Here is a 15,386-nt window from a genome sequence, read left to right as displayed (position 1 = left end):
GAAAGGCTTGCTCTTTCGGAAAGGGGAGGGGACGCGGTGAATGATGGGCTTGATGGAGAGTCGGGCTGGGAGGCTGGTGGAGGCAGGCATGGTGGTTTCGAGGGTCTCTGCTGGGGGAGCGCTCTCATTGTGTTCCAGGTCAGAGCTGGCCTCATTCACGGGCGAGAGGCTGGACCGAAAGGACTTGGCTTGCTCCGAAGCTCGGATAGCGTTCTTCTTGGCTGCCTTCTTCAGCAGCCGTTGGAGCTGCAGGTTATCCTTACTGGGCTTTGGTAGAGTGGGAGGGGGAGAAAAGTGGTGGTGGTGGTGAATGGGAGTAGGCTGGATGGAGGATGATACTGTTATCAGCATTGGCATCTCCTGAAAGAAAACAAAAATCTGAGAGTTGACATGGGCTTAGTGCTGGGCTAGATCTGAAATATTCATACATAAGGCCTCATTTTCCTCTCTCCAAAAGCTATGAGTATAGAGTCAGAATTGTGGAAGAAAAGCATCCATCTTGGTTTCCTTAATCTCCCAAGGAACCCTCATCCAGTCTTGAGGGTAGTGTGGAATATAGATGTACAGATGTAGTGAGGGAAGCAGTATTACTGAATCTGTAGCCTTCTCTCTCCTGGTGTTAGAGCAAAATCCAGTGAGAGCTCCTTGGAACCCTGGACATTTGTCTTGCGAACTCCTAATGCAATTTAGAAGGAACTGTCAAGAGAAACAGAGCAGGTCTAAAATTCTGAAGCTTTAAAACATTCTCCAGAGGCATAAATTGATACCACTTCATGGCTTTCAAAATTCCCATTATTAATATTCTGATACAATGTAATGTACAACATAAGTCATAAACTACATGTGTCATTTGAATCAAAGTCAACACTGGCCTTGATCAATTACAGCCGGCATAAAGACATCCCTGTGAAATGCAGGGCTTTAAAAAGCTGTGTTTATCTGGTGAGTTAGTGCTTTGTCACAAAACTAACTCTGACTGTAATTTCCTTGTTGCACCAAGCACAGTGGCAATCTTCTCCTCCTGCTCTCAATTTAAAACCTAGTTTTCCCTTTCCATTGAGGAGCATTGCCCCTATCCTGCCTGTATCACTCATTCTTCAGTGAAACAGAAATGGGTTGTGGTCTGAGTCGGGTCTCATCCCCAGTGGCAACTGCAGCTGGACAACCTTTAGACAACACTGTGCTGCTCCTGGGGACAACTGCTCTCTGTTGCTAACTTGCCACCAAATTCTTTCTGGTGAGCGCCAGTCAGATTACCTGCATAGTGGAGCTAAGGGTCTGTGCTGGGGATAGGAAGGTGAAACTAGTCCCTCTTCTCCTCTTTCTCTTCCTGAACAAGGCTGGGGAGCGCCAAACACTCAGCCTCTGACCTGCAATGATTCTTTGGCAGCCTACAGAAGAAAATCTGACTCTACCCTGGTTCTCGCTCAGCACAGAGTTGCTGACTTTTGCTGTGAAACTAGGCATATATCACTGAGCCCCTTAGTCCCCTATGCTGGATGCAACTGAGCATCCCAAAACAAGGAAGAGGAGGTGGGATGATGTCTGGGTTGCCCAGAGGTACTATTGGCTCTGCTTGTTTCCTGGTGGCTCCCAACCTGCTCTGGTTAGTGTGGGTGTGTAGCATACCTGCTCTGCAGAAAACTATCCAGAATATAACTCAAAAGTGCAGAACAGCTTTTTGTTCTTGACTGCTCAGTGCTGCTTTTGGGTTTGCAGTGCTGCTGTCAGCACTGGGCTGGGAAGCTGATGTGTACTGAACAAGCAGTTGGTGTATCTGACAAAACTGTGGATGAGCATGGAAAGATGACTGCTATTAAACAACAACAAAACTCCAAACAACCAAAAACTCCCCAAAATCACCACCCCCCAAAAAAACCAAACCAACTCCAATAAATGCAGCAGCAAATGAAAGTGCTGAAGAGGTGGCATTTGGGGCACAAAGCCTTCAAGATGAAGGTTTCACCATGGTGGACGAGCTGTGATCCATAGCATAGGCTGTGATGGGCCGGACATAGGAAGTTTCTAGCAAGTGGTGCACTTCTACCAACTGATTTCTGAAGTACAGGGAAGACACAGACCTGTTGGAGCAGGTCCAGAGGAGGGCCACAAAAATGATCAGAGGGATGGAGCACCTCTACTACGAGGAGAGGCTGAGAGAGCTGGGGTTGTTCAGCCTGGACAAGAGAAGGCTCCAGGGAGACCTTATTGCAGCCTTTCAGTACTTAAAACTTTTCTTATAGTTTTCGTATGAGAAATTTGGGACAGACATTTTAGTAGGGCCTGTTGTGATAGGACAAGGGGTAATGGTTTTAAATTGAAAGAGGGTGGATTCACATTGGATATAAGGAAGAAATTCTTTACAATGAGGGTGGTGAGACACTCCAACAGGTTGTCCAGGGAGACTGTAGAAGCCCTGTCCCTGGAGACATTCAAGGTCAGTCTGGATGGGGCTCTGAGCAACCACATCTAGTTGAAGATGTCCCTGCTCATTACAGGAGAGTTGGACCAGATGACCTTTAAAGGTCCTTTCCAACACAAACTATTTTGTGATTCTAGGATTTATTTTGGCTACAGGCATAAGAATCCTCCTGTTGTTTTGGTGAGGGGGCTCAGAGGGGATTTATGCCAGTTGGGGGTGACAACTGTTGGGCATTCCCAGTGGCTTATCAGCATCGTGCCTTAGGCACAAGGCTGGGATTAGGACTTGCTCTATTCCAGGAGCTACTCTTAAAAACAAGTCTGCACTGTTCTGAAATAAAGGCTGAGAGCCCATTCCTTTATCATATACCTGTTCTCCTCCCTAGCCTTGTGGATATTCTAGGTTCTTCTGGGTCAGAAAGTCAAAATGCCTCAGTTGGAGAGGTGCATGCTTGCTTTTGTGCATCACTGCTGTGGTTCGGATTGTATAGGAATTGGTAATCGCTTGTGTGATTTTTTTATCTGCTGTAAGGTGAGCTAGTACATACATCAGTTAGGATTGATTGTGGACTGGTTTCATCTGCTCCTGTTTAATGTGGTCCGTGGACAGCCTGTCCTACAAGATGAGCTGTGGTCTAGCAGCACCAGTAAACCAGAATTACAAGGTTGATCTGCATCAGGCTTGTGTTGGGAATACTAAAAAGGCAGGATAGCAAACTTCCCAAATATTGGTGACCTGTTAGAGTGTTTTCTATGGACTGCTGTACCCCACAAAAAGGCAGCTTCCTGTATAGATCATAGCAGGATTTTGCCTGGGATTTGCTGCAGACTGCCAGATGCTACTGAGGAGGGCATGGGTGTTCTTGGAGTAAGAAGTTTAGATATAATCTGCATGCACTAGGCAAGGTTTCCCTCTGTTTCCAAAGTTCAAGGCTGCCTTATGCCCTACAGCCTCAGATTTCTGGTGCCTTACAATAGTGCTCTTAATCACTTTTGCTCAGCATCTCATCTTGCTTGAAACCTGCTGTTCTGTGGCCCTGGAGACCTTGTGGATGGTAACTTCCATGGCATATGACTGTGCTGGCATCTGTGTGTTTGATTAGTGAGGCAGAGAGATGCTAAGAGACAGAAAAAGGAGATCAGCTTTTAATTTATTTGCCTTCTGTGTCATGCTTGGCTTTGTTTGATGAGTCTCCTTCAGAGCTTTGTGCTCAGGAGAAATTCTGCAATGAGCAGGACTTGTGAGCATCTTCACTCTTGCTGCATAGTGAAGCAAAAGCAAAGGGACAGACAGACTTGCTTTATTGCCATTGGAAAGGCCAGAGCTGAAAATCCAGGGGAAATTGAGTGGGAACTTGGGTGTGTTTGTGATAAGCTGGAAGGAAATTGAGCTAAAAGCTGAGTCAAGAAGCTTTCAAAGGGTTAAGCTTCCCTGCTACTGGTTGAATGCCTGTGGGTGGAGGGGAGGGGAGGTAATTCACCTTTGGAGCCCAACTGTTCTGAACTCCGCTCTCTCTGCATCAACCCTAAAGCACGAATGGTGAGGAGGGTGTCAGCATGGAGGAGTCATTTCTCATGTGATGGAAAAGTCATTTTCACATGGAGTCCCTCGGCTGCACCAGCTGTTGTGCATGGAGCAGATGGAGAGCTGCGGGAACCCGATACTGCTGCAGATGGTCCCAAACAGTGAGCTATGGCTGCCGGGGGCTGCAGGAGCATGCTCTCCATTTCAGTGGCTTTGTCAGGCTTGGAAGGAAACCTGCTCATCTCCTCCTTCTTGGGAGGAGATGGCTGGGTGGGAGCATGTTCCTCCCTCTGCCTGGGCAGCTGTGACCTCTGCCGGGTGCACAGCCCTCAGCACCTGCTCTGCCATGGGCACGTGGCATGGTTGGCTGTCCTGCAGTGCTGAAGCTTTATGGGATGTTTCACAGGGCTCTGTTAAATGGGTGGGACAAAACTACCTGTAATTGCTGCCAAGATACAGCCTCTGTACATACCCATACCCAGGGTATGGTGGTGGCAGGCCAAATGGTATGAATAAACCTGTTGATTTCTTGTCTTGCAGCTAAGCTTGGTCCTGGCTCGATGCAACTCTCAATGCCACTATTTCCTCTGCTCCATAGAAGATAACTGAAGGATGTTTCTCTTCAGCCTGATGCCAGCCTACTTTGGTACAGCCTGGCTGCTCTCAGGGTATGAGTAATACCCCATGCTGCCTCCGGATGGATGGAAGGAACTAGATCAGCTGGAAAAACCTACCCCTGTTATAACTTTCAATGTGACTCTGGCATTTTTTTATTTTTCCTTTTTTTCCTTTTTTTTTTTTTTTCTTTCTTCAGTCTGGCTCTGCTATGGATATGGGAGGCTGTGCTCTGCTCCCTCTCTTCCATCCAAGTATTGGAAGAGGGGGATCTGTTGAGCTGTCAGGGCTTTTGCTATGTGATGAAGAGCTTCTGCCTTTGTGGTTCTTGGTGGTTGGTGGTGGGAGAGATGTTGCTCAACAGAAACCTGGCAAAAGAATCAGTGTTTGGAAGGAAGGCAGTGGGCATATCCAGAGCACGAGGACCACTTGTCACTGTGTTGGTGCCAGCTGTGGGTAAAGTCTTCCCCTGTTTACAATGCAACCTCTGTCCCTCTACGTCTGCTTTGAGGGATTTCCATGTACTGGATTCTGTGTACATCAAATCACATTCAACATAGTCCTGTTTTTTAGTCTGTTTCCCAGATCATCCTTTAATCACAGTTACATACCCATGCCAAAATGCTCCTGTCACTTTTCAGTCTCGACAGTGTCAATAGCAGCTTTGTTTCAAATAGCTGCTGCCTTCCTCTCCCTAACATGGATTGGAAGTCTCCTTTCCCAGGTAAGGAGTGCTGGCTGCTGGTATTACCTCCTTTCTCTGTGAAAGAGATTTGTTTGTTCCTAACCTGCAGGCTCCAGTGCCAGTGATTGAAACACTTTTTCTGAATGTCAGTGGTGGTGGGCATGTTGACAATCCACCCTCAGTGCTCCTGAAGGAGGACAGGATAACTGGGAAACAGCGGCTGTTCCTACACTGAAAGCTGCCTCAGTGAAAGGGCATCCGAGTGAGCTGTTTAGGGAGGTCAGAGCTTGCTGTGAACATGGGGAAACTAAGCCCCTAAAGAGTATTGCTCTGGTCTTGGGCCTGAGGTCTGTAAATCAGCTCACAGAGCTGTTTCTGAACTCTCCCATGTCTTCATATGTCATGGTGTTAGCATGCCTCCATCCCCTCTTTATATTCTTATTCCTACCCTTTTCTCATGTCAACATAATTTTGCAACTTGTTTCTGCTCTCCTGGAGGGAGGGCAACTTCTCTCTCTCCTGCGTCAGTGTGCTTTCTGCTTCCATTTACTGCATCCTGGATTGGTTTCTTTTTTCTTTTTGTAAGCATTTAATAAAATTTGAGGAAGATGTTGTAATGATGGCAACTGTGAGGAGTTTATTGATATAGGAGTTCCTGCAGCAAAGCTGTTTTCCAAGACCTTGCAAGCTCTGCTTGAGTGGAAAGTGGAGGAGAAGAAACATCAGACTGAGTGACAAGAAGAAAAGGAGCTTAACATATGCAGGAAAGGGGGTGTCTGCCTGTCCCATTTAGGAGACCCTTGTCGTCTTGCTGCATTCTTCATTGTTACTGGGGGTAACTGACTATAAAATGGGGATGAGTGGTGTTTGGGTGAGAGATGGAGCAGCATGCAGAACACTACCCATGGAGTGATCAGATAAACGAAGCACAGAGCTTAGCTCCTCAGCTAATGGACCTGAGAACATCACAAGATTCAACCAAAAAGCACTGGCAATGTTAACTGCTAAAAAATAAATTAAAAAATCCTCTATAGCCTGCTTATACCATTTAGATGAGATCAATATAGTTGTCTGTACAGGAACCCAGCACTCTAATGAGCTGGCTATCCCATTTGGAACCATCTAATGGAGAAACCTTTCCATGCAGGTGACCTTGTAAGTAATAACATTTCTATGGTGCAGAGACAGAAAATAGTTTGTTCTGCCCTTACCTACACTTAAACTGTTAGGAAGAGTGAAGTTCTCAGATACCACTTTTTACTGTCATCTTTTTTTATTGGTACCCTTGTCCTCTTCATCCTCTGCCTCAGGTCCTGGAGGTAAGAATTCAAGGACTGTGTTCCTCAGAGAGCACTGAGGAGTGTGGACACCATCTGGCCCCATCTTCCTCCTTTCAGCTGTTCCCCCTTTCAGCCCTTCCTCTGCCATGCTGGGATTTTCAAGTGAGGCATACTAATGGGGTATACAGAGATGTCCTGGCTTGATGCGGAAGCAGTGCTACTGTGCCCTTGCATGCATGCAAACTAGTTGCACCAATTTGTTTGCAACTCTATTCTGTAGTTTGCTGATGGAAAGGATGGCCAGAAATTTGACCTATTACTATTCCTGTGCCTGCCAGCTTGGAGAGTGCAGAAAGAGCCCCAAAGGCTGCTTGTGTGGGATTCCCTTTCTGAGGAGGGTTACTTTTCAGGGCATATTTTCCTCACTTAAATCCCACTTGGACCTAGATGTGGTTTCAACAGAAACAACTGCGTAACTCAGGTTCTGGTCCCTGCGCAGAAGTGAGCAGGTTATGTGGAAGGTCTCTTGGGAGGCCAGAGTGCTCCACCAGCCTGGTGCTGAGGAACCAGGGAAAGACCTGCTTTGGAGTACATGTGTGTAGCTCTCTACGAGGTACCTGTTTCTCGCCAGAGGAAGTTTTTCCACAGTTAAATTAACTGTATGGTTTGCTGTTTCTCATAAAGCAACATGGTGTGCATTCAGTGGTGGGAGCGGCAGTGTGGTTACCGCAATGGTGAAAGACACCCACCAAAAGGGATGCTGCAGCCCAGGTGTTCTGGATGTGCATCTTGAGTAATGGTAATTGGGGATGAAAGCTCATTTCTCCCTTCAGCAGCAAGCACTGGGCATTGTGGCTGATTTCACTGATCATGTCAGAAGAAAACGTCTCAATGTATCTGTGAAATGCGTCTGCTCATCTCTTGCTGAAATGAGAAGTTCCTGCTGGTGAATTCACTGAGGAGAAACCACAGTGTGTGGTGGTGAAGTTATGCTGCTGTCTTTGCAAAGTCAGTCTGCTTCCAGCTCTCCTGTGCATCTCTATGTTTGATGGGACCTCCACACTCCTAGGGATGTGAAGAGTGCTCTGGGACTCATCTTGCTCTTGTGAGTAAAGCAGAGCAGGGTGTTCTGTCTATAACAATTACTGGTCTGGTTTTATTGAGTAGCTGACTGCTCCGTATCTTTCCTACATTCATACTGTATTTTTTTCAGCATTGGCATCTCTTAGGCTTTTGTTATGATACCTTAGCTCTATCTTTTCCGGGGACTGTTTTATTGTGAGTGTAGGAAGGACAAATTGAGGCATTAAGTGAGTCTTTCTTGCAGGATTAAGTTTATCCTCAAAGCCTGGTGGAGAGGAGTAATGCTTTCTTGGCCCTTGTATCTGTTGGCTGCCTATCTCTGTTTTCTGTGCTGTCATCCTATCCCAGATTACCATCCCCTTCGCAGGTCAGGGGTGCCCAAAGAAAGGGGTGGAGCCCCTGTGTGGGCTGTCAGCGCTCTGACCTTGAGGCATACCTCACGGTGTTGCCTCTTTCCAGTTTCTCCTTCACTGTCCTGTTTGTTTAGATTGTGCAGAAGGGGACGCCCTTTTGTACAGCACCTAGTTTTAAACCTGTGTAAGCTACAGCAGTCATGAGATGTGCTGTGCTTGTATTCTGTACCAGGTTTCAGGGCTGCTTTTTTTCCAGCAAAGTTTGACAGATGATTCTACACGAGCATATATGAGATGGGATTGAAAAAACATGGTCCATGACCATTGCAATGCCTGTTTCCTGCAGACCATAAACTAGAATTGTTTGAACTTGGGGAAAGCTTAGCTGATGCAAACCTCAAGCTTGTTTTGGATGTTATGTCTTAACATAGCATTTGTTCTGCTTTGAGACTAGGGGCTAGACTTCATCTGGTTCTTTTTCTGGATATAAAATAATTATAGGCTCACTTGTATGGCCATCCTTACACGTATACACTGCCTAATTAACAGATCTCTGCTCAACCCTTGCTTGCAGCTCGGCACTGGGTCTCCACTGAGGTGGTGTACACAAGAGCCTGGAGTTCCCAAGTAACTTTGTTCCTTGCAATGTGTCTGCAGTTCCTGCTGTTTGCGGGAAAGGTCAGACTCGGAGACACCTGGGGCTGGATGTCAGAGCTTCCCCTCCTGCCACCACCACCTTAGGGAAGGAAAATAAACAAGCGCAAAGAGCTGGGTGGCTATAAATAATGAGGTGGCAGCTGATGTGCTGCTGAACACGGCTCTGAGGTTAGTCTGTTGGTAACTCTTGCCAGCTCAACACGCCTTCCCTAATGCGGTGTAGTGTACAAGCTTGTATATTTATATATATTTTAAAGCAGGTAAAGAATGGATCTGACAGTGACAAGAAGTGCAATGGGAGCCAGCATTTGCTTCCGAAACAGTGGACCCATTGCAAGGACCCTGATAATGATAAATAGAGAGACCACAAGCATTTCCATGTGATTTTTGCATTTGTTTCCCCTGAGGGTACTTGTTGCAGTGGAACAATTTGATTTAGATGACAGTTTTAGAAAGGTGTTTAATCTCTTCAGGATAACTCTAAGTAATAGTGGTTTAACAATGCTAAAGACGCATACTTTTCATCCTTCAAATAAATAGGAAAAATGTGTCATGGGCTGAGGGCTTCTGAGAATGATAGGAAGAATGGGGGGAGGTTGAAACAAAGTATGGGGGAAATATCGTTGGGATTAATATGAGCAAGCACTTTAAAACATGAAAGCAGCAAACTGCAAGTGTAATTAATGAATCAGAGGTGCTTTGTTGGGTAGGTAGTCCTTCCCCAAGGTTGTGGAGAGGCTGTGTGGCTGCTGTGAGCCCCTTGGCTGATCTCCTGCCTCACCCACCTCCTTTGGGGACAGCCCAAAACAGCAGCTCTGATAGGGTCCTGGCCCCCATCCTGCTGTTCACGCTTTGTCCTCTCTGTCAGACTGTCATCCATTTAGGTGTAAATAGCCTGAGGATGAGACACAGGCTGTGTCTTGAATGGTCCAGCCTGATTTCTTATCTTCAGAGACACATCTAGGCTAGATCTAGGGTGTCCAAGGAGGATCTTCTGAATCCCATAGTGATTGTGCCTTAGATGTCTAAAGCAAATGGAGCAAGCACATCTCCCAAAGTAAATAACTAAGTGATGCAGCAACAGTCTACCACAAAAATCAGGAATCAATATTAACTGAAGAAAGATGAAATTCAGTACTTACTGATGTGTACTTTGTTTCCATCTGCAATCACTTGCATGTTGGGTACATCGTGTTACTCAGTTCGGTTAACAAGATTAACAGGTCATTGCTCTTTGGAGATCATATTGGGTGCTGTTTTCATGTGATTTTTAGAGCCCTGTAGGTAAGTTCAAAGCATTAGATGGAAAAAGAGTATTTACAGTAGCCAGTAGGTACAAGAGGTTTCTCAAAAGCTAACGAAACTAATTCTTTTGAAAGCATGAAAAAACTCCATCACCTAAAATTAGTGTGAAGAAGGGCTATCGATTAACACCACTGCATGCTCCCAGTGTTGGCCCTGCAAAGTTCGGCATCTGAAGTACCGGAGAGGTGAAGGGCAGATAATGGTGATGTTGCCAGGACAGATATTTTAGCAGACGCGCTCCAGGCAATGAAACCAGTTGGAGGCTTTTCAAGTTTGCTGGTCAGAATTGCTGTTTTTGCAAAAGTCAGGGTTGCAAAATGCAAATTTGGAGCTGTGCTTTGGTTGTTACTGTCCCCAGAGAGGAAGAGTGCAAATTCTGGCTCTGTCTCTGGTGGTTCTCGGTGAGGGATGTGCTGTAAGTGCAGGGTGCCAGCATGGCAAATGCTGTGCTGGGAGCAAGAGGGGGTTTGGAGTTGATTGGTTTGGTGAATTTGGTTGGGGGCTCGTGTGCGGTTTGACTTGAAGATCAGGGCTGAGGCTGCTGAAGTGAGCTGGTAAGGCATGGCCTCAGTACCTGCCTTTGCCCTGGCTGAATGTGTGAGCTGCCCAAATGCCAGGCAGTTATGTATCACCGCTTAGCCCTGGGGTGTTTCATCCCCTTTTCCAGCTGTCATCCCAGTTTGGGCTTTGCTTTTTCACAGCCTTTCAGGAGCCTTTGTAGTGTGGGTGCCAAGGCAGCTGGTAGGTTAAACACGCTTGCAGGGAGATGGGAGCATGCGAGAGCAGTTTCTTTGGAAGTCTACGAGGCAGCTTTACACCTGGGTTAAGCTTGGACTGTTCTGTTCCATCTGGCTTTTGAAGTACTGGTGAGCTGTGCCAGAAAGCCAAATCTGAAGGCAAATTCTTGCTTCTTTCCCAGGACTGTCCTGCTAAGCCTCATGTCTTACTGACCCTGTGTGCTAATGTATCTCTAATCTGACTTTGAGTCACTCTGTGGATCAAGGTAGCAAAGCTTTTCCCACATCCGTCAGAGTTGTGGCCCATCTGATGAGGCCACTTCTCATGGAAGGGATGCAGATGCTGTTATTTTTGGGTTTGTACTGGGAGGTGAGCTCTCTATTTGCTTTCTCCTGCAAATGGAGAGCTCTTTCTCCGGCAGAGGGTGGCATGATTTGGGATCATGCCAGGCTCTTCAGGGCTTGGAAAATGCCAACCTATGGAAGGATTGGGGGGTAGGTGCTCCATCCTTCATGCAAATACCCTAATGCAATTAATTCCTCTGTCTGATGACTTCAACATCTCGAAACTGCCATTGTCTTTTAGCAGCGCTAGTGACTTTATGTGTCTCCAACACTGAAAATGTTGCTGCAGAAAAAAAGCCCAGATAATCACAACCAGAGCCAAACCAACTGGAAACTTAGAATAAACCATTATGAATAAGAAAATTTCAACAGGATTTAAAAATGCCCAAGAACATGTTGTACCCTGCTCTGCTGCTGTCACCACCAAAACCACACCAGCCTAACGAGTTTATTTGCAGCACACACTGTATGAATGACATACAAGGCTGGGTTATGTCTGCATCTGATGCTGAAGCAGGAGGCGTTCAGACCCCTCAGATTTCTTATGCAAAGATGTAGAGTTTCTGGTCTTATAGTCTAAGAGGAGATAAGAAGGGGCACATTCTTCTACCAACCAAGTTTCACAGAAGGGATGACACATTAGAATCCTCCATGGAAAAGTTGATTGACTCCCCCCAGATGCAAAGAAGAGAGCAGTATCGGGAAGGTGGATGGAGGCATGCATAGGTAATTTGATCATTAACAAGAGTAAGCTTGTTTGTTGCCCTTTATTCTCCCATTTATGCCCCTGAACCTTTGAGATATCAAGGAGCCGCCATCAGGAGAAGTTATTGTCACCCTGATGCTTCCTAGCCTCACTCCAGGATTCAGGTAGGTGAATTCCCAACCTTGTGAATGCTTGCTTGCCCCTGTATCTGAGTGGCTGCTACAAGAGGTTCATCGCTCTGCATCAGAAGCATGGCATTAGGTGTCTTCTATCTAGGGGAGGGAGAGACAGATTGAGGACTGAGATCCTGAGCCCAAATGCCAAACAAGGGTATTGGAGGAGCCAGAGAGGAAGCAGTCTTTGCTCAGTCCATTTCAGTTGTGTTTTAGTGTCCTTAGGATCCTGTCATTGCCACTAAAATGGCAGTGGTCTGCTGATACTTAAATAGAGGAGCTGATTTTAAAGTTTAAGGCTATTCTGATCTCTGCTTGACTGGCTGCATTAAAACAGGTCATTGGATTTTACCCAGGAACAGAGATGAATTATATATGTATTCTGTCCTTTCTCTTGTACTTACTTAGTCACTATCTGATCTGCCTCTTTATTGGCAGATATTTCAGTAAGTTGGAAAGAGTGCTTCAGTGAACGTAGGCCATCTACTTTAACCTTGTACTGCTGATTAAACCCCACTGCAAAATCCCTTTCATTGGGGTACAATAAAGAGAAGAAAGGAGAGAAGAACTGGATAAGAATTTACTTTTCCTTCCCGGATGACTTTTGTGATTACCATTTCCCACCTGTCCTGAATCATGGTAAAAGGTTTATAACTGAGAGTCACAAAAGAGAAAAACACATCCCCACCCTTCTCCAGTCAGCTTAATCAACACGTTTTCCTGGGTAACTTCAAGTGTTTCAGTGCTGATGTCTCTGTAAGTGGATGTCAAAACCAAAATAGCTGTATCATGCAAAAATATCAAAAGATGTTGTTTTGAAAGCAATCAAATAAGACAGGGAGGATGAAAGAAACAGGCTTTGTGGGTGATAGAACAACTCAAGTAAAACATATTTCTCTTGCAACAAATTCACTTTGGATAACGTAACCATTTTGGGATGACAGAAAATGTCAGTGGAAGTTCCTCTGTAGCTCAAGTATGGAGATGTAAGTGCAGAGTCATGGGTGGGTTTGGGCGAGGGAGGACCTCAGGAGGTTCTCTGGCCCAACACTCAGGCTAAAGCAGGACCTGCTTCGGTGTGAGATTGGTTTGCTCAGTGATGGTCTGTAGCTGGTTGATAAGGGGTAGGTACTGTTTCATTGCAGGAGCTAGATATCTCTTAGATATAGAGCACCTGTCTTATGGGAAGGACATAGATGATTTTATTTACAAACTCTGTAGTCTTTAATGAATGTGAAGCCTCAGATGACTTCAGACTTCTAGAGCTGCAGAGGTTTTCAGATGCAGTTTTCCAGCACTTCTTTTAGTTTGCTAGCTGGGTGTTGTAGGAGCAATGATCCATGGAAATACTGCCTGGTGTGCAGTGAGCATGGAGGGTATTAAAAAAACAACCAAAAATACAAGTGTTTGGCCAAAGTGCCCATCTTTATGCAATCCATAAAGTTATCAAGGCTAATGTGTGTGCACTGTATTTCAGGTCTTGTCACCCTGAGTGCACTAGCTGCTGCAATAGGTCAGCCAAAAACCAAAAAAGATGAGCAGGGCTGACTGCAGCTCCCCTGCAAGTGGCCCTGCTATGCCATATATTCCTGTGGCCCATCTCAAATAACCAGTCTGGGTGCTCCTACCTATCATAAAGAAATGTGATATTGGTCTGTGTTACCTAGTGGAAACTTCTGTAGATCTCTGCCCCAGCCTCCAGCTGTTATTCAAGGAGGAACACTGGTTTTGCTGTATCCTCTCCCAGGTAGAGATGCTGTCACTGTAAAAGCATGCCAGGTTCTGGCTTGAGGTCGGCAGGTGGATGGCTTTATGCAGTTTGAGACCCTGGCTCGTGTCTGTGACCTGCACACATGCTCCCTTTGGCTTACATGCTGTCTCCTAACCTGGCAGCTGGTGAGAGTGGCTTCTCCAAAGACAGGTGCTCACTGCACCCTCATATAACAAAATCTGATAGGTTTTGGTAGAAATGTGGCTACAGATGGGATCATCTGTCTCTCATGTGGTCCATGCTATCAGTAGGAAGCATGAGGTGTAGCTGTTGGTTTGCTTGCTCTCAAGGCTTCTGTGGCTGTGCTGCAGCAGCTGAGAGAGGATCCCCAGTACACCTTGCCACTGATGCAGGGAGAAGAGATGATTTCAAGACAGCAAAATATATATCCCAGAGCAGGACAATCTACAGTAAAGAGAGGCAGAGCTGATGATGAAAATGTTGCAGGCTGTGAATAAAACTGCTGTGCAATGGCATCAAGAGATGAAATAAGGACTAGATGTAGGGTATGTGTGAGAAGCACAGGGTATGCTGCTAAGGTATGAAACAAATACTGGAGAGGATTATAATTGTATGCTGAAGTGGATAGAGAGACCCAGAAAGGGAAGGAAAGGCAAACATAAAATGGGCTGTGAGGAATAAACCTTAGCTGTGAGCTAGATGACAGCAGAGAAAACAGAGGATGTGAGCATCAGGTAAACAATCTTTCCAGAGGGATGAGCATCAGATAAACACCTGAGGGATGGAGCAGATACCCTCAGTCCTATGCAAAAAGGGAACTGGATCATGCTGGGACTGGAAACAAGATGCAAGACATTGACACGAGTGCTTTGACAGAGGCAGCCTATAGGATGCACAGACATCCTTTGAGACAGTATGAACTAACGGGCCATGCTTCCAAGGGGTGGTGATGGGGAAGACAGAGCATGGACATCATGCATAATGGACATGGTGTGGAGCAGCTGTCCAGCATGTCCAGATCAGGAACTGAGCTGAGTGTATAGGAACTAAAGGAGATGCTGCAGGCAGTAATGTTTGCATCTCATCTATTTGAAAATAGAGCTGCAGCAGGTAGAAACCTCTGGTTACCTCCAGTAGCTTGCATCAGCATCACATTTGTCAAGATGCCTAGAGGGGAATTTGGGTGATGTGAAGTGCCACTGGTGCACAAGCAGCACTGCTGTAGCAGAGGCTGTGCAACCCTTCAAGATGCTCACATTGCTTCTGCCAACTGACTGGCAGCAAATGGGCCAGATGGAACCACGGGAGTGTTCAGCCTCGCATCTGCTAAGAACCACCCTGTTCTAAGCCAGGGCTTCACGTGCACTTGCACACACATGCTTTCTTGTTAACTGATTGACCCAGTCCTTAGTGTAGAGACCTGAGTCACGAGGCCCTGTCAGTCTATAACAGCAGGCAGGCAAAGGAGGCTGGTGAATGCCATTGCCAAATAGGGTCCACCAGAGACACAAAAGGAGAAACAGCTGGGGGACTCCCCTCCATACATCCCCACTCTGCAGCCACTTTGGGCAAATACAGTATTCCTTGGAGATGTGCCCAGCTGGTGGAGTGTCAGAGGAAAACGAGCCAATGGAAGGTGGCAGAAATGCTTGATGGTGCTAAGAACGCAGTGTGAAAGCTGGTTTACTGTGTTAGTGCCTTTGAGGGACCTGGGGAGGGGGCGTGGAGGCCACCATACTTGATCCGGCCATGTGTCCCCATGCAGGTGC

At 46.3% G+C, this 15,386-nt stretch overlaps 1 protein-coding gene across 1 annotated transcript in view; it reads left to right on the top strand.

The window, feature by feature from the left end:
* The window catches only part of LSP1 (lymphocyte specific protein 1), a 51,305-nt gene extending 45,508 nt beyond the window's left edge, over positions 1-5,797 (top strand). Inside the window, exon 11 of the mRNA XM_080617920.1 lies at positions 4,487-5,797. The gene's annotated coding sequence lies outside the window, so the exon portion shown is untranslated. The remainder of the gene's footprint in view (positions 1-4,486) is intronic.
* The last annotated feature ends 9,589 nt before the right edge of the window (positions 5,798-15,386 follow it).

Source organism: Psittacula echo (assembly GCF_963264785.1).
Source record: "Psittacula echo genome assembly, chromosome: 5".
Lineage (NCBI taxonomy): Eukaryota > Metazoa > Chordata > Aves > Psittaciformes > Psittacidae > Psittacula > Psittacula echo.
Note: the sequence above shows the minus strand (reverse complement) of the source record. Positions and strands in the feature narration are given on the sequence as shown.